Source organism: Mixophyes fleayi, chromosome 1 (genome assembly GCF_038048845.1).
Source record: "Mixophyes fleayi isolate aMixFle1 chromosome 1, aMixFle1.hap1, whole genome shotgun sequence".
Classification (NCBI taxonomy): domain Eukaryota; kingdom Metazoa; phylum Chordata; class Amphibia; order Anura; family Limnodynastidae; genus Mixophyes; species Mixophyes fleayi.
Window position 1 is genome coordinate 309446094 of NC_134402.1, and position 23494 is coordinate 309469587.

General features: G+C 43.5%; 2 non-coding genes and 29 pseudogenes across 2 annotated transcripts; all 31 read right to left on the reverse strand.

The window, feature by feature from the left end:
• Window positions 1–15437: 15437 nt before the first annotated feature.
• LOC142136585 (5S ribosomal RNA) lies at window positions 15438–15557 on the reverse strand (annotated as a pseudogene).
• Window positions 15558–15641: 84 nt separating this feature from the next.
• On the reverse strand, window positions 15642–15760 carry LOC142136755 (5S ribosomal RNA; annotated as a pseudogene).
• An 84-nt stretch (window positions 15761–15844) lies between these two features.
• On the reverse strand, window positions 15845–15963 carry LOC142120770 (5S ribosomal RNA). The gene has a single exon (XR_012683735.1). It is a non-coding gene; the product is annotated as a 5S ribosomal RNA (ribosomal RNA).
• Window positions 15964–16047: 84 nt separating this feature from the next.
• On the reverse strand, window positions 16048–16156 carry LOC142136834 (5S ribosomal RNA; annotated as a pseudogene).
• A 287-nt stretch (window positions 16157–16443) lies between these two features.
• On the reverse strand, window positions 16444–16562 carry LOC142131518 (5S ribosomal RNA; annotated as a pseudogene).
• Window positions 16563–16646: 84 nt separating this feature from the next.
• Window positions 16647–16765, reverse strand: LOC142136361 (5S ribosomal RNA; annotated as a pseudogene).
• An 83-nt stretch (window positions 16766–16848) lies between these two features.
• Window positions 16849–16967, reverse strand: LOC142129989 (5S ribosomal RNA; annotated as a pseudogene).
• An 83-nt stretch (window positions 16968–17050) lies between these two features.
• On the reverse strand, window positions 17051–17169 carry LOC142132980 (5S ribosomal RNA; annotated as a pseudogene).
• A 287-nt stretch (window positions 17170–17456) lies between these two features.
• LOC142131890 (5S ribosomal RNA) lies at window positions 17457–17575 on the reverse strand (annotated as a pseudogene).
• An 86-nt stretch (window positions 17576–17661) lies between these two features.
• Window positions 17662–17780, reverse strand: LOC142124844 (5S ribosomal RNA; annotated as a pseudogene).
• Window positions 17781–17865: 85 nt separating this feature from the next.
• LOC142136417 (5S ribosomal RNA) lies at window positions 17866–17984 on the reverse strand (annotated as a pseudogene).
• Window positions 17985–18067: 83 nt separating this feature from the next.
• Window positions 18068–18186, reverse strand: LOC142127137 (5S ribosomal RNA; annotated as a pseudogene).
• An 85-nt stretch (window positions 18187–18271) lies between these two features.
• LOC142120339 (5S ribosomal RNA) lies at window positions 18272–18390 on the reverse strand (annotated as a pseudogene).
• Window positions 18391–18473: 83 nt separating this feature from the next.
• LOC142122365 (5S ribosomal RNA) lies at window positions 18474–18592 on the reverse strand (annotated as a pseudogene).
• Window positions 18593–18879: 287 nt separating this feature from the next.
• On the reverse strand, window positions 18880–18998 carry LOC142136913 (5S ribosomal RNA). Its single transcript, XR_012687582.1, has one exon. It is a non-coding gene; the product is annotated as a 5S ribosomal RNA (ribosomal RNA).
• Window positions 18999–19272: 274 nt separating this feature from the next.
• On the reverse strand, window positions 19273–19391 carry LOC142130730 (5S ribosomal RNA; annotated as a pseudogene).
• Window positions 19392–19474: 83 nt separating this feature from the next.
• Window positions 19475–19593, reverse strand: LOC142136461 (5S ribosomal RNA; annotated as a pseudogene).
• A 671-nt stretch (window positions 19594–20264) lies between these two features.
• LOC142133235 (5S ribosomal RNA) lies at window positions 20265–20383 on the reverse strand (annotated as a pseudogene).
• Window positions 20384–20467: 84 nt separating this feature from the next.
• LOC142136715 (5S ribosomal RNA) lies at window positions 20468–20586 on the reverse strand (annotated as a pseudogene).
• Window positions 20587–20671: 85 nt separating this feature from the next.
• LOC142131527 (5S ribosomal RNA) lies at window positions 20672–20790 on the reverse strand (annotated as a pseudogene).
• An 84-nt stretch (window positions 20791–20874) lies between these two features.
• On the reverse strand, window positions 20875–20993 carry LOC142136362 (5S ribosomal RNA; annotated as a pseudogene).
• Window positions 20994–21076: 83 nt separating this feature from the next.
• On the reverse strand, window positions 21077–21195 carry LOC142130000 (5S ribosomal RNA; annotated as a pseudogene).
• An 83-nt stretch (window positions 21196–21278) lies between these two features.
• Window positions 21279–21397, reverse strand: LOC142132991 (5S ribosomal RNA; annotated as a pseudogene).
• A 287-nt stretch (window positions 21398–21684) lies between these two features.
• On the reverse strand, window positions 21685–21803 carry LOC142136055 (5S ribosomal RNA; annotated as a pseudogene).
• Window positions 21804–21889: 86 nt separating this feature from the next.
• On the reverse strand, window positions 21890–22008 carry LOC142124855 (5S ribosomal RNA; annotated as a pseudogene).
• Window positions 22009–22093: 85 nt separating this feature from the next.
• On the reverse strand, window positions 22094–22212 carry LOC142134050 (5S ribosomal RNA; annotated as a pseudogene).
• An 83-nt stretch (window positions 22213–22295) lies between these two features.
• Window positions 22296–22414, reverse strand: LOC142127148 (5S ribosomal RNA; annotated as a pseudogene).
• An 85-nt stretch (window positions 22415–22499) lies between these two features.
• LOC142127632 (5S ribosomal RNA) lies at window positions 22500–22618 on the reverse strand (annotated as a pseudogene).
• An 83-nt stretch (window positions 22619–22701) lies between these two features.
• LOC142122376 (5S ribosomal RNA) lies at window positions 22702–22820 on the reverse strand (annotated as a pseudogene).
• A 288-nt stretch (window positions 22821–23108) lies between these two features.
• On the reverse strand, window positions 23109–23227 carry LOC142128291 (5S ribosomal RNA; annotated as a pseudogene).
• An 85-nt stretch (window positions 23228–23312) lies between these two features.
• On the reverse strand, window positions 23313–23431 carry LOC142133380 (5S ribosomal RNA; annotated as a pseudogene).
• Window positions 23432–23494: the final 63 nt, after the last annotated feature.

Genomic DNA, 23494 nt, shown 5'->3' on the forward strand with positions numbered 1-23494 from the left:
CCTAGAAGCAGTGGCTGTGAATCAGGCCTGTGACTCTGTGGGCAGTGGCTGTGGCCTGCGGCTGTGAATCAGGCCTGTGGGCAGTGACTGTGAATCAGGCCTTTGACCTTGAATCAGGCCTGTGGGCAGTGGCTGTGGCCTAGGACTGAGCTTAAGGGAGAGGAGACTAAGGATGGCCGGTCTAAAGGTTTAGAGGCCAGGGATGAGAGCTGAGGTGGAGGCCTGAAACTACGCTGGGGCACACACACAGACAAAGAGCACTTACCTGTTTTTTCCTGGTCACAGAGTCCTTCCGCAGCTGCTCTCCCCTGTGGACCGGCTGTACAGTCTTCTTCCTTCCCTTGTGGCTGATGCTAGTGGGGCACTCCTTCACTGCTGTTTTTCCTTAACTCTACAGGAAAACACTTCTGTTGCTGCTTTTGCTTCAGTGCTGCCTCTGTGTCTCTCCTTGTGTCTCACAAAAGACTGCTCCTTTGCTCCCACTTCCTCTTCTCTTTGAGAAGCCCACCCGGATACAAGGGGGTGTGCTCTGGCTGGGCAGCACGTGATTGATGGTTGCCTGATGATGTCACCAAGGCACCACCCACCCGCTGGAGATGCAGCCTAGCAACTCTGGCCCCGGATCCCACAGACCTAGCTTTTTTTCCTTTCAGAGAGCAGTTACCGATCCATTCTTATCAGACTTCCTACCATTGTTGAACAAATTGGAAGGTTATATATATAATGGGTCTAGTTGAATGTATGTTAATTTAGAGGGTTAGGGACGGTTTAACTATTAAGAGAAGCCTGACATGGGAAATCCCTACAAATAAAAGGCGAAATAATGAAAAACTGAATTGAAAATAATCAGACTTACCTTCAACACGACGCTGGAGATCACCGAAGAAAGCACCATAATGAGAGCAAGCCATTCCGATAGAAAAAGTGACCGGTACTGCAGCCTGACGTCATCGCGACATCTGTCAATCCAAATTTAAAGCCGCAATAGGGGGTTAAGTGTTTAAACACTTAACCTTAGGGGTTCCCACATTGCCGCTTTAAATTTGGATTGACAGACGTCGTGATAGAAACTTTAACATATATCAAGGGTTTTAACAAGGTACAGAAGGGGGAAACATTCTTCAAAGGGTAGTGGATAAGTAGAATAGCCTCACATCAGAGGTGGTAGTGGCTAATACAGTAGAGCAATTTAAACTTGCTTGGAATAGACATAAGGATATCCTTACAAAGAACTAAGGATCAAATAGGGTTGGCAGACTAGATGAGCCAAGTGGTTCTAATCTCCCGTCAAATTTCATATTTCTATGGAGAGATGCTAGCAAGGTGTAGAAAATTAAATTATTTGGTATGCCAGGAAATTAAAAGAGGCATGTGGGGAATAAGCACATACTGTATTATTAAAGTGACTTTTATTTGTCTTTCACATTTTGCATATGTGATGGTGGACAATTTAGGTAGATGTGCACATGAAAATAAGGTTAGAAGGCAAATATTGTCATAACAATTCTATTTATGTCTAATGACTAAGGTTTGACCATTTGCTAATTGATCTCTCATTTCAGTAAATATATTGCAATTGATTCATTTTTATATCCTTATCTAGCAGATGTTTACAAGCTATATTATAAACTGTCACACAATGTAGTCAAATACAATGAAACTATATTTCCCAAGTAAGTATTCCCAAACTTATATCTTCCTAAAAAACAATATCTCTTACTATTCACTTTCAAACGTACACTTGCTAAAAGCTATACCACATGGTCTATGACTCTATAGCAAAGCTTACAACACAGATATTTTCTGCCACAATGACCTCTTCACTAACTTCCAATGATATCACTTAACAATAATACAATAATGTAAAGACATCTACAGTATTTCAAATCCTTTGTCCTTAAACTACTAACAATATACAGTGTACATTTTACTCATATTTAAGTCTATTTCCTCATGTTCAAAACATTGCTGACGCTCCGGAGGGCACATGTAGCAAAATCGTTGTGTCTGTCTGTTTCCAAACTGAGAAAGAAAACTTGTATGCTTGTCTATTTCCAAGTCCAGTTTTCAAGAGACTATGTTAAGTGAACCCATTAAGCTGAGGGCACTTAAAAGCATTGGTTTAGGTGTTTCAGGCACTTACCCATTCAGGGTTAAAGTTTTGCTATATCCAGCCAATAGGATCCATGGGGAGTGGCATAGTCTCTTCAGTATTACTTCCCATGGAATGCTGGGTCTTTTCTTCCCGCAATTTCTTGGATGCCTTCCCGCCCAGCCAGCTAGTTGTTTTTGGTTTGGTTTAACAATTTTTTATTTACAGATGAGGCACTGTTGGTGGGAGAGCAGTGCAGTCAGTGACAAGTCACAATGGTGGTTATGCTATTTGGCCGCACGTCACTGCCCCTTTAAAGTAACATCACTCTTAATCCTCCTAAGTGGAGGATCCCTTGGCGTGCTTTGCGTGGCCGTCAATGTTGAGTCCAGGAGGGAGCAGTCACATTGACGCCTGTTTTAGCACCGGCCAATGTTAAGGGATTATTCCTTGGTTAGATTGAATGCCATCTGGTCATTGCAATATTTGGTTAAATGATTGGTTGTTAGTTGACTGCATTTTGCTCTTGCCACCACCAGGTGTATTTTCATTTAATTTGGTTATTATTAGAGATGGGCGGGTCCGGTTCTCCGAGAACCGAACCCACCCGAACTTTGGGTATCCGAGTACCGAGCTGAGCAGCTCGGTACTCTCCCGCCCGTTCCGAATCCAAATCGAGGCCGAACGTCATTGTGACGTCGTCGGATCTCGGGGCTCGGTTCTCGCGATACTTCAACTTTATAAATACACGCCTCCACAGCAATCCATCGCCATTTGACAGAGGGAGAGAGCAGGGTGTAGTCATAGGCTAATTAGAGCAGGGACAGAGAATACAATATTGTTCTTGCAATTGCTCTAACCAAAATCGCTAGTGCAGAGAGGAGGATAGAGGTTTATTATTTTTTCTTCAGATTTGGCACTCCCCAGCGCTTTTGGGGTGTCCCCCATAATTGTGCATAAATATTTCTGGCTGTCAAAAGTCATATCTGTCAGCAGTATCTACTAAATAATTTTTAGCACTCCTCAGTGCTTTTGGGGTGTCCTCCCTAAATGTGCATTAATATTTCTGGCTGTCAAAAGTCATAACTGTCAGCAGTATCTACTAAATAATTTTTAGCACTCCTCAGTGCTTTTGGGGTGTCCTCCCTAATTGTGCATTAATATTTCTGGCTGTCAAAAGTCATATCTGTCAGCAGTATCTACTAAATAATTTTTAGCACTCCTCAGTGCTTTTGGGGTGTCCTCCCTAATTGTGCATTAATATTTCTGGCTGTCAAAAGTCATATCTGTCAGCAGTATCTACTAAATAATTTTTAGCACTCCTCAGTGCTTTTGGGGTGTCCTCCCTAATTGTGCATTAATATTTCTGGCTGTCAAAAGTCATATCTGTCAGCAGTATCTACTAAATAATTTTTAGCACTCCTCAGTGCTTTTGGGGTGTCCTCCCTAATTGTGCATTAATATTTCTGGCTGTCAAAAGTCATAACTGTCAGCAGTATCTACTAAATAATTTTTAGCACTCCTCAGTGCTTTTGGGGTGTCCTCCCTAATTGTGCATTAATATTTCTGGCTGTCAAAAGTCATAACTGTCAGCAGTATCTACTAAATAATTTTTAGCACTCCTCAGTGCTTTTGGGGTGTCCTCCCTAATTGTGCATTAATATTTCTGGCTGTCAAAAGTCATATCTGTCAGCAGTATCTACTAAATAATTTTTAGCACTCCTCAGTGCTTTTGGGGTGTCCTCCCTAATTGTGCATTAATATTTCTGGCTGTCAAAAGTCATAACTGTCAGCAGTATCTACTAAATAATTTTTAGCACTCCTCAGTGCTTTTGGGGTGCCCTCCCTAATTGTGCATTAATATTTCTGGCTGTCAAAAGTCATATCTGTCAGCAGTATCTACCAAATAATTTTTAGCACTCCCCAGTGGTTTGCGCTCAGAATGGATTCAAAGCAGTCCACATATGATCTGAATGAGCAACCAGGTTCTGTCACCAGTCCTGATGTTAGTGTTCCCAGTACGTCATCTGGCCAAGGCGATGTCAAACAACAGAGTGTTTCCAAATTAGTGCAAAAAACAAAAACCAAAAAAAAATTTACTGTATTGAAGCGAAAAAGAAGTGTAACTGAGCAAAAGTTAAGTGACGATAAAAAAAAAATGCAAGCATGCCATTCTACACACGCAGTGGCAAAGAGAGAATGAGGCCTTCACCTTTGGCTATTAGTGGCAGATCCCAAAAAGTTACCCAGCCTACAATTGGTGCACAACTACTGTTACGCGTCAAAGCCGAGCTGCAAGATAACAGTGAGGCATTACAGGAGAATATTTGCTCTGATTCACAAATGACAACAATCCCTGTGGAGAGTCCATCCAACAGTGGGATGTCTAATCGTGAGCATTCTGCTGATGTGTGCCTTAATAGCCCGAGTGTAGCCGGTGATACCCAAATTGAGGATGCCACTTTGGAATTAGAAGAGGATGAGGGGGAGATTTGTGTAGGCGACGAGGGCGCTAATGATGATGTTGATGATTATGATGCAGATAGATACCAAATTGCCTTTCTCAATTTCTATTTATATTCTAGATTATATAACGGCTGAATAGTTTTCTATTTTACTCCTAGTGGAGAGAGGATCTGATGCAGACAGATACCAAACTGGCTTTCTCCATGTCAATTAATATTGTACAGTCTATAACTGCTGGATTGTTTAGTTTTTTATACAAGTGGAGGGGGGCCTAGAGAGACAGAAACCAAACTGGCTTTCTCCATGTCAATTAATATTGTACAGTCTATAACGGCTGGATTTTTTGGTATTTTATACAAGTGGAGGGGGGCCTAGAGAGACAGAAACCAAACTGGCTTTCTCCATGTCAATTAATATTGTACAGTCTATAATGGCTGAATTTTTTGTTTTTTTAAAAAAGTGGAGGGGGGCCTATAGAGACAGAAAGCAAACTGTCTTTTTCTATTTCTTTACATATTTAACTATAAGTGTAGGGTGTAATATACATCCAAAGACGATGGCTGCATTGCCAATATGCATAGATGGAGAGGAAGACAATCTGTTTTGTGTGTAGAATAAATGAAGGCATACCAACGAAGAATTAAACAGTTTTTTTGGATGATTTATTACCTCAACAATTAGATTACTTATCTCTAAAACAGTTGGAGCACTAAATTGGGTTATTTTAGGCACAAAAACATGTATTTTCCAACAAAATAGCAAAACAAAACCAAACAAAACCAAAACCAAAACCAAAACACGCAATGGCGGTTTTGCAAAACCAAAACCAAAACCAAAACACGACGGTAATCCAGATCCAAAACCGAATACAAAACCAAAACACGGGGGTCAGTGAAATCTTTAGTCCTAAACATCATTGAGAGTATCTCAGACACCTGGTTAGAGATAGTCAACCTCTCCCTTGAAGCAGAGAAAGCCTTCAATAGGTTGCATTGGGGCTATACGAGGCAGGTCCTCCTCCACTTTGTCCTAAAAGACAGGTTTTTGAATGGGATTATGGCCCTCTATAGTGATCCTACAGCCAGAGTGTTCAGTAACGGCTTTTTTGTCTGATTATTTTAAGATCTCGAACAGTACTAGACAAGAGTGTCCCCTTTCTACCTTAATTTTCATTTTAGCAATTGAACCCTTAGCACAAAGTATTATGCAGGTCAAATACTTGTACCCAAAATGGTTGTAAAACCGCATATGCCCAGAAAATAGGAAGCAAATCCAGTACCATAGAGCATTGTCTCCAACATACTTTTGAGTAGGATGGCCACATTCTGTGGATTCTAGTGGGGGTGAGGTAGAGTCTGTTAATCAATTTGATAAACATTTCAGTATGTTTTAAGCATTTGGACATACGGAAAGAATTTACATAAACTGCCTGCCACAGTTCTTCCGTCAGGGTTAACTGTAGATCTGTTTCCCAAAGGAGTTGACTAGAGTTTTTAGAAGTTGGCTCAGGGTAGGTGAATCCATACCAGAAAGTAATCCCTGCTTTATTGTTTCTTTTTGTTAGTTTTGTAAGGAGTAAGTCTGGGGGGGCTTGGAGAATCCAGTTAAATCTCGAGAGAGGGGATAACCAATGCCTAATTTGTAAATATTTTATAGAAATCTCTCGCAGGTATATGGAATTGATTTTGTAATTGCGTGAAAGAAACAAATAAGGTGAAAGAAATAAGGTCACCAACCAATCTCTTGCCCCAGTACCTGAAATTGCCCTCCTTCAATTCTATCCTCCTCAAGCCCCGAAACATGGCTGATTAGTTTTTAACCATATACTTATTGTTGCCAGGGCCACTATAGCACAGGTATGGAAAGCTCCTCTCCCCCCACACCTTAACAAAGGTAATAGCTAAAGTCCAGTTTAGTTTCGAGATGGAAACCATGGGTGCTTCCTATTCCACTAATTCATCCTCTCCATGGTTGAAATGGTCTTATTGGCATATATATGTGACAGAAGATGGAGGTGCTCCAGAAGAAAATCTTTCTATCTCTCTGCCCGACAATGGTATCCCCATTACCTCGATCGAGTCCCTGCAACCCATCCAGGTAGTGTCCACAAGTCCCCAGGTCGATACAGAAGACTCAGCCTAAAACCCCACTGTGGTACACATGTTGTATGTAAATTGTCTATATTGTATTGGTGTTTTCATACCCCCTCCCCACCCCTCCCTTTTTTTTAACTTTCTGTACCCTGATTTACTTGATAACACTTAATAAAAACGATTAATGAAAAAAAAATTAGCCCGCCAGTTGGAGCAAGAGATATAGCAAGAAACTAGCATACCTCTGTGTGTTTCTGAGTTTGACTTGGACATGGCTGCATGGGAATGTCCTTACCGTATATTGATAAGGAAGGTCCAGTGCTAAACCTACCTATGGTTATGTTAGTGATACATATAACTAGAGATGGGCGGGTCCGGTTCTCCGAGAACTGAACCCACCCGAACTTTGGGTATCCGAGTACCGAGCTGAGCAGCTCGGTACTCTCCCGCCCATTCCGAATCCAAATCGAGGCCGAACGTCATTGTGACGTCGTCGGATCTTGGGGCTCGGTTCTCGCGATACTTCAACTTTATAAATACACGCCTCCACAGCAATCCATCGCCATTTGACAGAGGGAGAGAGCAGGGTGTAGTCATAGGCTGATTAGAGCAGGGACAGAGAATACAATATTGTTCTTGCAATTGCTCTAACCAAAATCGCTAGTGCAGAGAGGAGGATAGAGGTTTATTATTTTTTCTTAATATTTGGAACTCCCCAGCGCTAATTGTGCATAAATATTTCTGGCTGTCAAAAGTCATATCTGTCAGCAGTATCTACCAAATAATTTTTAGCACTCCTCAGTGCTTTTGGGATGTCCTCCCTAATTGTGCATTAATATTTCTGGCTGTCAAAAGTCATATCTGTCAGCAGTATCTACTAAATAATTTTTAGCACTCCTCAGTGCTTTTGGGGTGTCCTCCCTAATTGTGCATTAATATTTCTGGCTGTCAAAAGTCATATCTGTCAGCAGTATCTACTAAATAATTTTTAGCACTCCTCAGTGCTTTTGGGGTGTCCTCCCTAATTGTGCATTAATATTTCTGGCTGTCAAAAGTCATATCTGTCAGCAGTATCTACTAAATAATTTTTAGCACTCCTCAGTGCTTTTGGGGTGTCCTCCCTAATTGTGCATTCATATTTCTGGATGTCAAAAGTCATATCTGTCAGCAGTATCTACTAAATAATTTTTAGCACTCCTCAGTGCTTTTGGGGTGTCCTCCCTAATTGTGCATTAATATTTCTGGCTGTCAAAAGTCATATCTGTCAGCAGTATCTACTAAATAATTTTTAGCACTCCTCAGTGCTTTTGGGGTGTCCTCCCTAATTGTGCATTAATATTTCTGGCTGTCAAAAGTCATATCTGTCAGCAGTATCTACTAAATAATTTTTAGCACTCCTCAGTGCTTTTGGGGTGTCCTCCCTAATTGTGCATTAATATTTCTGGCTGTCAAAAGTCATATCTGTCAGCAGTATCTACTAAATAATTTTTAGCACTCCTCAGTGCTTTTGGGGTGTCCTCCCTAATTGTGCATTAATATTTCTGGCTGTCAAAAGTCATATCTGTCAGCAGTATCTACTAAATAATTTTTAGCACTCCTCAGTGGTTTGCGCTCAGAATGGATTCAAAGCAGTCCATATATGATCTGAATGAGCAACCAGGTTCTGTCACCAGTCCTGATGTTAGTGTTCCCAGTACGTCATCTGGCCAAGGCGATGTCAAACAACAGAGTGTTTTCAAATTAGTGCAAAAAACAAAAACCAAAAAAAAATTTACTGTATTGAAGCGAAAAAGAAGTGTAACTGAGCAAAAGTTAAGTGACGATAAAAAAAAAAATGCAAGCAGGCCATTCTACACACACAGTGGCAAAGAGAGAATGAGGCCTTCACCTTTGGCTATTAGTGGCAGATCCCAAAAAGTTACCCAGCCTACAATTGGTGCACAACTACTGTTACGCGTCAAAGCCAAGCTGCAAGATAACAGTGAGGCATTACAGGAGAATATTTGCTCTGATTCACAAATGACAACAATCCCTGTGGAGAGTCCATCCAACAGTGGGATGTCTAATCGTGAGCATTCTGCTGATGTGTGCCTTAATAGCCCGAGTGTAGCCGGTGATACCCAATTTGAGGATGCCACTTTGGAATTAGAAGAGGGTGAGGGGGAGATTTGTGTAGGCGACGAGGGCGCTAATGATGATGTTGATGATTATGATGCAGACAGATACCAAATTGCCTTTCTCAATTTCTATTTATATTCTAGATTATATAACGGTTGAATAGTTTTCTATTTTACTCCTAGTGGAGAGAGGATCTGATACAGACAGATACCAAACTGCCTTTGTCCATTTAAATTTATATTGTACAGTATATAACGGCTGAATTTATTAGTATTTTATACAAGTGGAGGGGGGCCTAGAGAGACAGAAACCAAACTGGCTTTCTCAATGTCAATTAATATTGTACAGTCTATAATGGCTGAATTTTGTGGTATTTTATACAAGTGGAGGGGGGCCTAGAGAGACAGAAACCAAACTGGCTTTTTCCATTTCTTTACATATTTAACTATAAGTGTAGGGTGTAATATACATTCAAAGACGATGGCTGCATTGCCAATATGCATAGATGGAGAGGAAGACAATCTGTTTTGTGTGTAGAATAAATAAAGGCCTACCAACGAAAAATTAAACTGTTTTTTTGGATGATTTATTACCTCAACAATTAGATTACTTGTCTCTAAAACAGTTGGAGCACTAAATTGGGTTAATTTAGGACCAAAAACATGGATTTTCCAAAAAAATAGCAAAACAAAACCAAACAAAACCAAAACCAAAACACGCAATGGCGGTTTTGCAAAACCAAAACCAAAACCAAAACACGACGGTAATCCAGATCCAAATCCGAATCCAAAACCAAAACACGGGGGTCAGTGACCATCTCTACATATAACCAGAGTCTGTTAATAATGAGGTGACCTATTAAAAAGCACAATGATTTATTGTTAAAAGCTAAGTTTCCTTACATAAAATATACATAAATACTGACTTCATATGCTGATGTTATTATTATACATAACTGTTAAGGTTTTTTTAAAAATTATTTTACAGTGCTTGATTTTAATCTAATTGCACATGACTACTGTACAGTATATAACCCCTTGTGTCAGTGCTTAAGTTTATTAATTAATATAATACTGTATATAATACTGTTTCTTAGTATAATGGGGGAGACCTGATGTCATTATTATCATCATTGTTTATTTGCAAAGCACCACAGAACTCTGGGATTACTGAGCATGATTACGATTTTATCCATTTTTCCTGAAACCACTGTTGTCCTAGTGCTGAACAGGCTGATGCTGGATCACATTGCTATATGAAAATATATAAAATGGCCCATCTGTAAAGAGCTTGAATAAGAGAAATACCAACAGGTGAGATGTCATATTGTACTTTTACCTGCAGCTAACTTTGCAGACATACACACAGCAGTTGCACCGTAGGAATGCTTCCGGGTGGGTATTGGGCTCCATTAGGGGAGGCAGGAGGGGGCAAGTGCTACTATTTCACCAATAATGGCATACAGGCAGAACATTTTTGTTTTGCTTTGCAGATAGAACACCTAGGGGCGTATTCAATTGTTTGCCGTGACCGCCGAAAAACGAGCGCTCGAAAAATATTACTGTTTATACGGTAATATTGCGCGTAATTACCGTTCATACGGTAATTTAGCCGCTCAATTTCAGCTCGCTGCTCAGGGAGCTGTGAACTGAAATTGAGCGAGTAATTACCGTATAAACGGTAATAGTTTTAACGCGCTCGTTTTTCGGCGGTCACGGCAAACAATTGAATACGCCCCCTATAATCTAATGCATGAATTTGACTGTGTCCTTTTTAAACTGACAAAGCACTGTACTCGGGACATAAAAAGTTTAAGTCGTTACTTGAGGAAAACTACATATTTAATGCACCATCTACTACGTCTGGATGGAGCATTCGTTTCTATTGCTGTATATTCAAATGGAAAAAATAATGTGTGACACAGCTCCTTTAGTTCTTTTAAGAAACATGACATATGATTATTAATTTGCTTCAACACATTGCCTTACCACCCAACATTAATGTCTCTGGCATCAGGACAGGGGAGGGGGTGGCCATGGCACAATGGGTGCGTGCCCATGGCACGGTGGTCGATCTTATTCTCTCATTTTAATCTCTGTGTGACCTTCCAACTGGGTCATTTGAACAAAAGGGCAGATGCGCTCTCCCAAGCTTTTGACTGCACCGTGGATTCTGACCACCATCTGCTCATCCCATTCTGGATCCCATATGTCTCCTGGCTCTCTCTACTACTACATCTCCTCTTCCTGGAAAAACGTTTGTTCCCAAGGCACTTCGAAAGAAGTTACTGCACTGGTACCACACCTCCAGATTCTCCGGTCATGCTGGCTTTCTCAAAACTTGCGAACTGGTATCACGTTCCTACTGGTGTCCTTCTCTCCGTACAGGTGTCAAAGATTTTGTTGCTGCAAGTAATATCTGTGCTCAGCACAAGTCATCCCACCTTGCTCCTATGGGCCTTTGATACCACTTTCTGTGCCATCCAAACCCTGGACTCACATCAGCATGGACTTAGTTACCGACCTTCCTACCAGCAAAGGTCACAGATCAAGTTCTGGCGTGCATTGTGTAAGGTTCTGAGTGTTCAACTTAATTTCTCATCCGCTTACCATCCACAATCCAACGGCCAAATGGAGAGGGTGAACCAAGACCTTGAAACTGTCACTCACCAGACCGTGAGTGCCTCTGCGCTGGTGCGTGGTTCTCTAACCTTCCTGCCGGCACCTGTCCTGAACCGCGGCCGTCCGCCATATTGATGGACTGCGCATGCGCAGCATCCAAGAACTTATGACCTTTGCTTTTAATCTAATTGGTGGATCAGGCACCTCTCTCTATTTAAGGCACCTGTGCTCATTACATCGTTGCCTGATCTTGAGTCTCATTCCCTGTGAGTCTCTGAAGGTGTCTCCTGTGTCCTGCTAGTGTCTTCAGCTTCCTGCTGATTACTTGTTCTACTCCTCGGTGGTTTCCATACCCGCTACTGATTCCTGTATCCTGTTCGTGTCCTCAGCTGGCTTCTGGATTACCTGCTCTGCTCATCAGCGGTTCTCATACCCGCTACAGACTCCTGCATCCTGCTCATGTCCTCAGCTGGCTTCAGGATTACCTGCTCTGCTCTTCAGCGGTTCTCATACCCGCCACAGACTCCTGTATGCTGCTCGTGTCCTCAGCTGGCTTCTGATTACCTGCTCTGCTCACCTGCGGTTCCCATACCCGCTACAGACGTTCAGCGCCCTGCTGTGCCTGCATATTGTGGACAAAATTCTCTACTCATTAGCGGCATGCTTACTTGCTATTGACTTTCAACTGTTACCTTGCATATCCGCTTAGGACAAGCCTCTCTACTCAGCAGCGGTATCCATACCCGCTATAGACTATTTGTTGTTACGCTGCATATCTGTTTGGAACAAGCTTCTCTACTCAGTAGTGATATGCATACTTGTGATTGACTATCAGTTATTATCCCGCATATCCGCTCTGTGCAAGCCTCTCTACTCAGCAGCGGTATACATACCGTTATAGACTATTAGCTGTAAATGCTGCATATCTGTTTGCAACAAGTTCCTCTGTGCTCTCAGTGTCTTCATACCATTATTGATTCTTTGCATGCCTCTACTCATCCGCACCTGAACATCTCCTCACTTACTAGCAGTGGTACAACTTGCTGTACGCAGACCACTGACTTCCCTGCTACCTACCTGCACCTGGACAAGTCTTCTCACCATAGCAGTGGTACAACTTGCTGTACGCAGACCACTGACTTCCCCGCTACCTACCTGTACCTGGACAAGTCTTCTCACCATAGCAGTGGTACAACTTGCTGTACGCAGACCACTGACTCTCCTGTTACCTTCCTTCACCTGCTCATGTCCACCCTGGTCTCCGTGGTTCAAAACTGCCTTTCCACTATAGATGCAAGTCGCTGACTCATTTACCAGTATAGCTGCAAGTCACTGACTATCATCAATTCCATTGGCATCCTCTCTCCATCTGCTGTTATATACGTTCCACTATTCACCCTGCTACCAGAGGACCGCTGTGCTAACTCCACCTCTCTGATAAGCATAGTCAACTGGTGAAATCCTGGGCAAGACTCCTAGTGCCCGTGACAGAAACCTTTATCAGAGTGTTTTCTTCCTCCAAGCAAGACAACTGGATTAACCTCTTACCATGGGTGGAACTTGCTCACAATAACTTGTTCCACGAGTCTACATCCTCCACTCCATTCTTTATTGTCTATAGTCTACATCCCATCCTTCCCAGGTTTTCAGCCTTTCCGTTCACCCATGATCCTGCTGCTGAACTTCTACAGAATTTCCCCTCTACCTGGTCTCGGGTTGTTTTCCAACTCAAAAAGACATCCATTTGTTACAAGACCGCAGCAGACAAGAAACGTTGGGCTGTACCTTCCCTCAAGGTCGGAGACAAAGTGTAGTTGTCCATCCGGAACATCCACTTTAAAGTGCCTTCAATGAAGTTTGCCCCTCGGTTCATTGGTCCATATAAAATCCTACGGGTGATCAACCCAGTCTCCTTCAAATTGAAGCTTCCATCCTCACTCCACATCTCTAGCTCCTTCCACATATCTCTCCTGAAACCTCTAATCATCAATAGGTTCTCTTCACCTACGCCGTCCTCTGTAGAACCCAAATTTTCTCAACAAGAGGACTTTGAGATTACTGAAATTTTGGATTCCAAAGTCTCCTGAGGAGCACTCCTCGGTTAATACCTCTGATATTAACGCCCCTGCGCTGCTATGGAAATTCCACGCCAGATCTCCACGCAAAATCACCGCTAAGTGTCCCGTGGCCACTTCTAAAAGGGGGCGTACTGTCACACGCTGGCTCTGCGGATGGTCACCTGCGTTGTTACCTTCTCCTGTAAGCGGTGATCTCGGTATCCTGATGACACCTTTGATACATCTACCATCTGCTCTGCACATGTGCAAGTCTTCTCCCCTCTCTTATAACCTTCTACTTGTTCCTCATTGGTCCGGGCATTTTGGGGCCTATTTAAACCTCCCACTTCCCCCTGTCCGATGCCTGTTCTTCGAGTTCATTCACTCTCTGTAAGGACCTGGCTCCCTTCGGTCTGACTCTCCTGCTGTGCTCTGAGCTTCCATCTACGCATCAGCTAGTTCTGCTCCGCTGCTTCCTCTGTTGAATTATCGCTGTACCAGTGACTCACCCGCTGTTGCTCTGAGTTACCATCATCGGATCAGCTAAGTTCTACTCTCCTACTGTCTTTGTTGAACTGCCGCTGTACCAGTGACTCACATGCTGTTGCGCTGAGTTACCATCTTCGGATCAGCTATAGTTCCACTTCACTACTGCCTCCATTTGAACTGCTGCTATACCAGTGAATCACCTGCTGTTGCTCTGAGTTACTCCCTTCGGAGCAGCTGAGTTCTACTCCACTACTGCCTCTGTTGAAACTACCGCTGTACCAGTGACTCACCTGCTGTGCCCTGAGTTGCCACCTACGAATTAGCTATAGTTCTATTCCACTACTGCCCTCAGAACTGCCGCTGTACCAATAACTCTCCTACTGTTGCTCTGAAGTCGCCATCTTCACTTCAGCTATTATTCTATTATTGAACTGCTGCTGTCCCAAGAGACTCTCGTGCTGCTACCATGCACTATTATTGGGTCAGCTTTAGTGCTACTTCTCCAGTACTTCTCCGAGTTGCCGTCATCGTTCCTCCTGGTCTGGCTCCGCCTACTTCTCTGAACAATGTTCATCCAGGGGACCGTGACCTGCGGGATAGGGGCAGCGAAGTCCATACCCCCTTGCAAGGGTCCCTGGTGAACACCACCTACATGTTAGGTTCCACGCCCCTGAATGAGCAATATCACCTTGCAGTTACAAGGGATACACTAAATATCCACGGGATTCATGACAAGAACCCACAAATCGAGATTGTTCCACCTAAATCAGGACAGTTGGGAGGTATGCCTGAACAAGCCCAATCTCGTCTGATCTTGGAAGCTAAGCAGGGCCATGCCTGGTTAGTACTTGGAAAAATGGACCACCTGGGAATACCAGGTGCTGTAGGCCTTTTTTTTTATTTTCTCTTGTTCTGGCTTCCTTCAATGCTGGTTTTGAGATGTATAAGATATGTAGGTCATTAGGAAACAATTACCTACAGCCACACCACCCTGAACAAGCCCAGTCTTGTCTGATCTTGGAAGCTAAGCAGGGCTGGGCCTGGTTAGTACTTGGATGGGAGACCACCTGGGAATACAATTTGGTCTTTTTTTTATTTTCTCTTGTTCCGGCTTCCTTCAATGCTGGCTTTGAGATTGATGGATAAGAGATAGATGATGGATAAGAGATGATGGATAAGAGATGATGGATAAGAGATGATGGATAAGAGATGATGGATAAGAGATGATGGATAAGAGATGATGGATAAGAGATGATGGATAAGAGATGATGGATAAGAGATGTAGGTCATTAACAAACCAATACTCACAGCCACACCACCCTGAACAAGCCCAAGCAGGGCCGGGCCTGGTTAGTACTTGAATGGGAGACCACCTGGTAATACCAGGTGCTGTAGGCCTTTTTTTTTTTTTTCTCTTGTTCCGGCTTCCTTCAATGCTGGTTTTCAGATATGCATCTCAAAAGAAGCATTGAAGGAAGCCGGAACAGGAGAAAATAAAAAAGGCCTACAGCACCTAGTATTCACCAGGTGGTCTTGCATCCAAGTACTAACCAGGCCCAGCCCTGCATAGCTTCCAAGATCAGACGAGATTGAGCTTGTTCAGGGTGGTGTGGCTGTAGGTATTGGTTTCTTAATGACCTACATCTCTTATACATCTGAAAACCAGCATTGAAAGAAGCCGGAACAAGAGAAAATAAAAAAAAAAGGCCTAGAGCGCCTGGTATTCCCAGGTGGTCTCCCATCCAAGTACTAACCAGGCACGGCCCTGCTTAGCTTCCAAGATCAGACGATATTGAGCTTGTTCAGAGTAGAGTGGCTGTAGGAATTGGTTTCCTAATGACCTACATCTCTTATACATCTCAAAGCCAGCATTGAAGGAAGCCGGAACAAGAGAAAATAAAAGAAAAAAGCCTACAGCACCTGGTATTCCCAGGTGGTCTCCCAACCAAGTACTAACCAGACCCAGCTCTGCTTAGCTTCCAAGATCAGATGAGATTGGGCTTATTCAAAGTGGTGTGGCTGTAGGCATTGGTTTCCTTTTCCCCTACATCTCTTATACATCTCAAAATCAGCATCGAGGGAAGCCGGAAAAAGAGAAAATAAAACAGAAAGTACTACAGCACCTGGTATTCCCAGGTGGTCTCCCAACCAAGTACTAACCAGGCCCAGCTCTGCTTAGCTTCCAAGATCAGGCTTGTTCAGGGTGGTGTGGCTGTATGTAATGATCCCTAATGACCTACATCTCTTATACATCTCAAAACCAGCATTGAAGGAAGCCGGAACAAGAGAAAATAAAAAAAAAAGGCCTACAGTGCCTCATATTCCCAGGTGGTCTCCCATCCAAGCACTAACCAGGCCAGGCCCTGCTTAGCTTCCAAGATCAGACGATATTGGGCTTGTTCAGGGTGGTGTGGTTGTAGGTATTGGTTTCCTAATGACCTACATCTCTTATACATCTAAAAAAACCTGCATTGAAGGAAGCCGGAACAAGAGAAAATAAAAAAAAAGGCCTACAGCGCCTGGTATTCCCAGGTGGTCTCTCATCCAAGTACTAACAAGGCCCAGCCCTGCTTAGCTTCCAAAATCAGACAAGATTGGGCTTGTTCAGAGTGGTGTGGCTGTAGGCATTGGATTCCTTTTCACCTACATCTCTTATACATCTCAAAATCAGCATCGAGGGAAGCCGGAAAAAGAGAAAATAAAACAGAAAGTACTACAGCACCTGGTATTCCCAGGTGGTCTCCAAACCAAGTACTAACCAGGCCCAGCTCTGCTTAGCTTCCAAGATCAGACTAAATTGGGCTTGTTCAGGGTGGTGTGGCTGTATGTAATGATCCCTAATGACCTACATCTCTTATACATCTCAAAACCAGCATTGAAGGAAGCCGGAACAAGAGAAAATAAAAAAAAAAAGCCTACAGCGCCTGGTATTCCCAGGTGGTCTCCCATCCAAGCACTAACCAGGCCCGGCCCTGCTTAGCTTCCAAGATCAGACGATATTGGGCTTGTTCAGGGTGGTGTGGTTGTAGGTATTGGTTTCCTAATGACCTACATCTCTTATACATCTCAAAACCAGCATTGAAGGAAGCCGGAACAAGGGAAAATAAAAAAAAAGGCCTATAGCGCCTGGTATTCCCAGGTGGTCTCTCATCCAAGTACTAACCAGGCCCAGCCCTGCTTAGCTTCCAAAATCAGACGAGATTGGGCTTGTTCAGGGTTGTGTGGCTGTAGGTATTTTTTTCCTATTGACCTACATCTCTTATACATCTGAAAACCAGCATTGAAGGAAGCCGGAACAAGAGAAAGTAAAAAAAAATGGCCTACAGCACCTGGTATTCCCAGGTGGTCTCCCATCCAAAAACTAACCAAGCCTGGTCCTGCTTAGCTTCCAAGATCAGAGGACAATGGGCTTGTTCAGGGTGGTGTGCCTGCTGATATTAGTTTCCTTATGGCCTACATCTCTTATACATCTGAAAACCAGCATTGAAGGAAGCCGGAACAAGAGAAAATAAAAAAAAAAGGCCTACAGCGCCTGGTATTCCCAGGTGGTCTCCCATCCAAGCACTAACCAGGCCCGGCCCTGCTTAGCTTCCAAGATCAGATGATATTGGGCTTGTTCAGGGTGGTGTGGTTGAAGGTATTGGTTTCCTAATGACCTACATCTCTTATACATCTAAAAAAAACCTGCATTGAAGGAAGCCGGAACAAGAGAAAATAAAAAAAAAGGCCTACAGCGCCTGGTATTCCCAGGTGGTCTCTCATCCAAGTACTAACCAGGCCCGGCCTTGCTTAGCTTCCAAGATCAGACGAGATTGGACTTGTTCAGGGTGGTGTGGCTGTAGGTATTGGTTGCCTAATGACCTACATCTCTTATACATCTCAAAACCAGCATTGAAGGAAGCCAGAACAAGAGAAAATAAGAAACAAAGGGCCTACTGCACCTGGTATTCCCAGGTGGTCTCCCATCCAAGCACTAACTAGGCCCGACCCTGCTTAGTTTCCAAAATCAGACGAGATTGGTTTTGTTCAGGATGGTGTGCCTGTAGGTATTGGTTTACTAATGACCTACATAACTTATACATCTCATAACCAGCATTGAAGGAAGCTGGAACAAGAGAAAATAAAAAAAAAAGCCTACAGCACCTGATATTCCCAGGTGGTCTCCCATGCAAGTACTAACCAGGCCCAGCCCTGCTTAGCTTCCAAGATAAGATAATATTGGGCTTGTTCAGGGTGGTGTGATTGTAGGTATTGGTTTCGTGATGACCTACATCTCTTATACATCTCAAAACCAGCATTGAAGGAAGCCAGAAAAAGAGAAAATTAAAAAAAAAAGGCCTACAGCACCTGGTATTCCCAGGTGGTCTCCCATCCAAGTACTAACCAGGCCTGACCTTGCTTAGCTTCCAAGATCAGACAAGATTGGGCTTGTTCAGGGTGGTGTGGCTGTAGGTATTTGCTTTTTAATGACCTACATCTCTTATACATCTCAAAACCAGCATTGAAGTAAGCCGGAACAAGAGAAAATGAAAAAAAAGTCCTACTGCACTTGTTATTCCCAGGTGGTCTCCCATCCAAGTACTAACCAGGCCCAGCCCTGCTTAGCTTCCAAGATCAGATGAGATTGGGCTTGTTCAGGGTGGTGCGGCTGTAGGTATTTGCTTTTTAATGACCTACATCTCTTATACATCTCAAAACCAGCATTGAAGGAAGCCGGAACAAGAGAAAGTAAAAAAAAATGGCCTACAGCACCTGGTATTCCCAGGTGGTCTCCCATCCAAAAACTAACCAAGCCCGGTCCTGCTTAGCTTCCAAGATCAGAGGAGAATGGGCTTGTTCAGGGTGGTGTGCCTGCTGATATTAGTTTCCTTATGGCCTACATCTCTTATACATCTCAAAACCAGCATTGAAGGAAGCCGGAACAAGAGAAAGTAAAAAAAAATGGCCTACAGCACCTGGTATTCCCAGGTGGTCTCCCATCCAAGTACTAACCAGGCCCAGCCCTGCTTAGCTTCCAAGATCAGATGAGATTGGGCTTGTTCAGTGTGGTGCGGCTGTAGGTACTGGTTTCCTAATGACCTACATCTCTTATACATCTCAAAACCAGCATCGAGGGAAGCCGGAAAAAGAGAAAATAAAACAGAAAGTCCTACAGCACCTGGTAATCCCAGGTGGTCTCCCAACCAAGTACTAACCAGGCCCAGCGCTGCTTAGCTTCCAAGATCAGGCATGTTCAGGGTGGTGTGGCTGAATGTAATGATTCGTAATGACCTACATCTCTTATACATCTCAAAACCAGCATTGAAGGAAGCCAGATCAAGAGAAAATAAAAAAAAGGCCTACAGCACCTGGTATTCCCAGGTATTCTCGCATCCAAGTACTAACCAGGCCCGGCCCTGCATAGCTTCCAAGATCAGACGAGATTGGGCTTGTTCAGGGTGGTGTGGCTGTATGTAATGATCCCTAATGACCTACATCTCTTATACATCTCAAAACCAGCATTGAAGGAAGCCGGAACAAGAGAAAATAAAAAAAAAAGGTCTACAGCGCCTGGTATTCCCAGGTTGTCTCCCATCCAAGTACTAACCAGGCTCGGCCCTGCTTAGCTTCCAAGATCAGATGATATTGGGCTTGTTCAGGGTGGTGTGGTTGTAGGTATTGGTTTTCTAATGACCTACATCTCTTATACATCTCAAAACCTGCATTGAAGGAAGCCGGAACAAGAGAAAATAAAAAAAAAAGGCCTACAGCACCTGGTATTCCCAGATGCTCTCCCACCCAAGTACTAACCAGGCCCGATCCTGCTTAGCTTCCAAGACCAGGTTTGTTCAGGGTGGTGTTTCTGTAGGTATTGGTTTTCTAATGACCTACATCTCTTATACATCTCAAAACCAGCATTGAAGGAAGCCGGAACAAGAGAAAATAAAAAAAAAAAGCCTACAGCACCTGGTATTCCCTGGTGGTCTCCCATCCAAGTACTAACCAATCCCAGACCTGCTTAGCTTCCCAGATCAGACGAGATTGGGCTTGTTCTGGGTTGTATGACTGCTGATATTGGTTTCTTTATGGCCTACATCTCTTATACATCTCAAAACCAGCATTGAAGGAAGCCGGAACAAGAGAAAATAAAAAAAAATGCCTGCAGCACATGGTATATCCAGGTGCTCTTCCACCCAAGTACTAACCAGGCCTGATCCTGCTTAGCTTCCAAGACCAGGTTTGTTCAGGGTGGTGTTTCTGTAGGTATTGGTTTTCTAATGACCTGCATATCTTACACATCTCATAACCAGCATTGAAGGAAGCCGGAACAAGAGAAAATAAAAAAAATAGCCTACAGCACCTGCTATTCCCAGGTGGTCTCCCATCCAAGTACTAACCAGGCCGGGCCCTGCTTAATTTCCAAGATCAGATGATATTGGGCTTGTTCAGGGTGGTGTGATTGTAGGTATTGGTTTCCTAATGACCTACATCTCTTATACATCTCAAAACCAACATTGAAGGAAGCCGGAACAAGAGAAAATAAAAAAGAAAGGCCTGCAGCGCCTGGTATTCCCAGGTGGTCTCCCATCCAAACACTAACCAGGTCCGGCCCTGCTTAGCTACAAAGATCAGATGATATTGGGCTTGTTCAGGGTGGTGTGGTTGTAGGTATTGGTTTCCTAATGACCTACATCTCTTATACATCTAAAAAAACCTGCATTGAAGGAAGCCGGAACAAGAGAAAATAAAAAAAAAGGCCTACAGCGCCTGGTATTCCCAGGTGGTCTCTCATCCAAGTACTAACAAGGCCCAGCCCTGCTTAGCTTCCAAAATCAGACAAGATTGGGCTTGTTCAGAGTGGTGTGGCTGTAGGCATTGGATTCCTTTTCACCTACATCTCTTATACATCTCAAAATCAGCATCGAGGGAAGCCGGAAAAAGAGAAAATAAAACAGAAAGTACTACAGCACCTGGTATTCCCAGGTGGTCTCCAAACCAAGTACTAACCAGGCCCAGCTCTGCTTAGCTTCCAAGATCAGACTAAATTGGGCTTGTTCAGGGTGGTGTGGCTGTATGTAATGATCCCTAATGACCTACATCTCTTATACATCTCAAAACCAGCATTGAAGGAAGCCGGAACAAGAGAAAATAAAAAAAAAAAGCCTACAGCGCCTGGTATTCCCAGGTGGTCTCCCATCCAAGCACTAACCAGGCCCGGCCCTGCTTAGCTTCCAAGATCAGACGATATTGGGCTTGTTCAGGGTGGTGTGGTTGTAGGTATTAGTTTCCTAATGACCTACATCTCTTATACATCTCAAAACCAGCATTGAAGGAAGCCGGAACAAGGGAAAATAAAAAAAAAGGCCTATAGCGCCTGGTATTCCCAGGTGGTCTCTCATCCAAGTACTAACCAGGCCCAGCCCTGCTTAGCTTCCAAAATCAGACGAGATTGGGCTTGTTCAGGGTTGTGTGGCTGTAGGTATTTTTTTCCTATTGACCTACATCTCTTATACATCTGAAAACCAGCATTGAAGGAAGCCGGAACAAGAGAAAGTAAAAAAAAATGGCCTACAGCACCTGGTATTCCCAGGTGGTCTCCCATCCAAAAACTAACCAAGCCTGGTCCTGCTTAGCTTCCAAGATCAGAGGAGAATGGGCTTGTTCAGGGTGGTGTGCCTGCTGATATTAGTTTCCTTATGGCCTACATCTCTTATACATCTGAAAACCAGCATTGAAGGAAGCCGGAACAAGAGAAAATAAAAAAAAAAGGCTTACAGCGCCTGGTATTCCCAGGTGGTCTCCCATCCAAGCACTAACCAGGCCCGGCCCTGCTTAGCTTCCAAGATCAGATGATATTGGGCTTGTTCAGGGTGGTGTGGTTGAAGGTATTGGTTTGCTAATGACCTACATCTCTTATACATCTAAAAAAAACCTGCATTGAAGGAAGCCGGAACAAGAGAAAATAAAAAAAAAGGCCTACAGCGCCTGGTATTCCCAGGTGGTCTCTCATCCAAGTACTAACCAGGCCCGGCCTTGCTTAGCTTCCAAGATCAGACGAGATTGGACTTGTTCAGGGTGGTGTGGCTGTAGGTATTGGTTGCCTAATGACCTACATCTCTTATACATCTCAAAACCAGCATTGAAGGAAGCCAGAACAAGAGAAAATAAGAAACAAAGGGCCTACTGCACCTGGTATTCCCAGGTGGTCTCCCATCCAAGTACTAACTAGGCCCGACCCTGCTTAGTTTCCAAAATCAGACGAGATTGGTTTTGTTCAGGATGGTGTGCCTGTAGGTATTGGTTTACTAATGACCTACATAACTTATACATCTCATAACCAGCATTGAAGGAAGCCGGAACAAGAGAAAATAAAAAAAAAAGCCTACAGCACCTGATATTCCCAGGTGGTCTCCCATGCAAGTACTAACCAGGCCCAGCCCTGCTTAGCTTCCAAGATAAGATAATATTGGGCTTGTTCAGGGTGGTGTGATTGTAGGTATTGGTTTTGTGATGACCTACATCTCTTATACATCTCAAAACCAGCATTGAAGGAAGCCAGAAAAAGAGAAAATTAAAAAAAAAAGGCCTACAGCACCTGGTATTCCCAGGTGGTCTCCCATCCAAGTACTAACCAGGCCTGACGTTGCTTAGCTTCCAAGATCAGACAAGATTGGGCTTGTTCAGGGTGGTGTGGCTGTAGGTATTTGCTTTTTAATGACCTACATCTCTTATACATCTCAAAACCAGCATTGAAGTAAGCCGGAACAAGAGAAAATGAAAAAAAAGTCCTACTGCACTTGTTATTCCCAGGTGGTCTCCCATCCAAGTACTAACCAGGCCCAGCCCTGCTTAGCTTCCAAGATCAGATGAGATTGGGCTTGTTCAGGGTGGTGCGGCTGTAGGTATTTGCTTTTTAATGACCTACATCTCTTATACATCTCAAAACCAGCATTGAAGGAAGCCGGAACAAGAGAAAGTTAAAAAAAAATGGCCTACAGCACCTGGTATTCCCAGGTGGTCTCCCATCCAAAAACTAACCAAGCCCGGTCCTGCTTAGCTTCCAAGATCAGAGGAGAATGGGCTTGTTCAGGGTGGTGTGCCTGCTGATATTAGTTTCCTTATGGCCTACATCTCTTATACATCTCAAAACCAGCATTGAAGGAAGCCGGAACAAGAGAAAATAAAAAAAAAAGGCCTACAGCGCCTGGTATTCCCAGGTGGTCTACCATCCAAGCACTAACCAGGCCCAGCCCTGCTTAGCTTCCAAGATAAGATGATATTGGGCTTGTTCAGGGTGGTGTGATTGTAGGTATTGGTTTCGTGATGACCTACATCTCTTATACATCTCAAAACCAGCATTGAAGGAAGCCAGAAAAAGAGAAAATTAAAAAAAAAAGGGGTACAGCACCTGGTATTCCCAGGTGGTCTCCCATCCAAGTACTAACCAGGCCTGACCTTGCTTAGCTTCCAAGATCAGACAAGATTGGGCTTGTTCAGGGTGGTGTGGCTGTAGGTATTTGCTTTTTAATGACCTACATCTCTTATACATCTCAAAACCAGCATTGAAGTAAGCGGAAC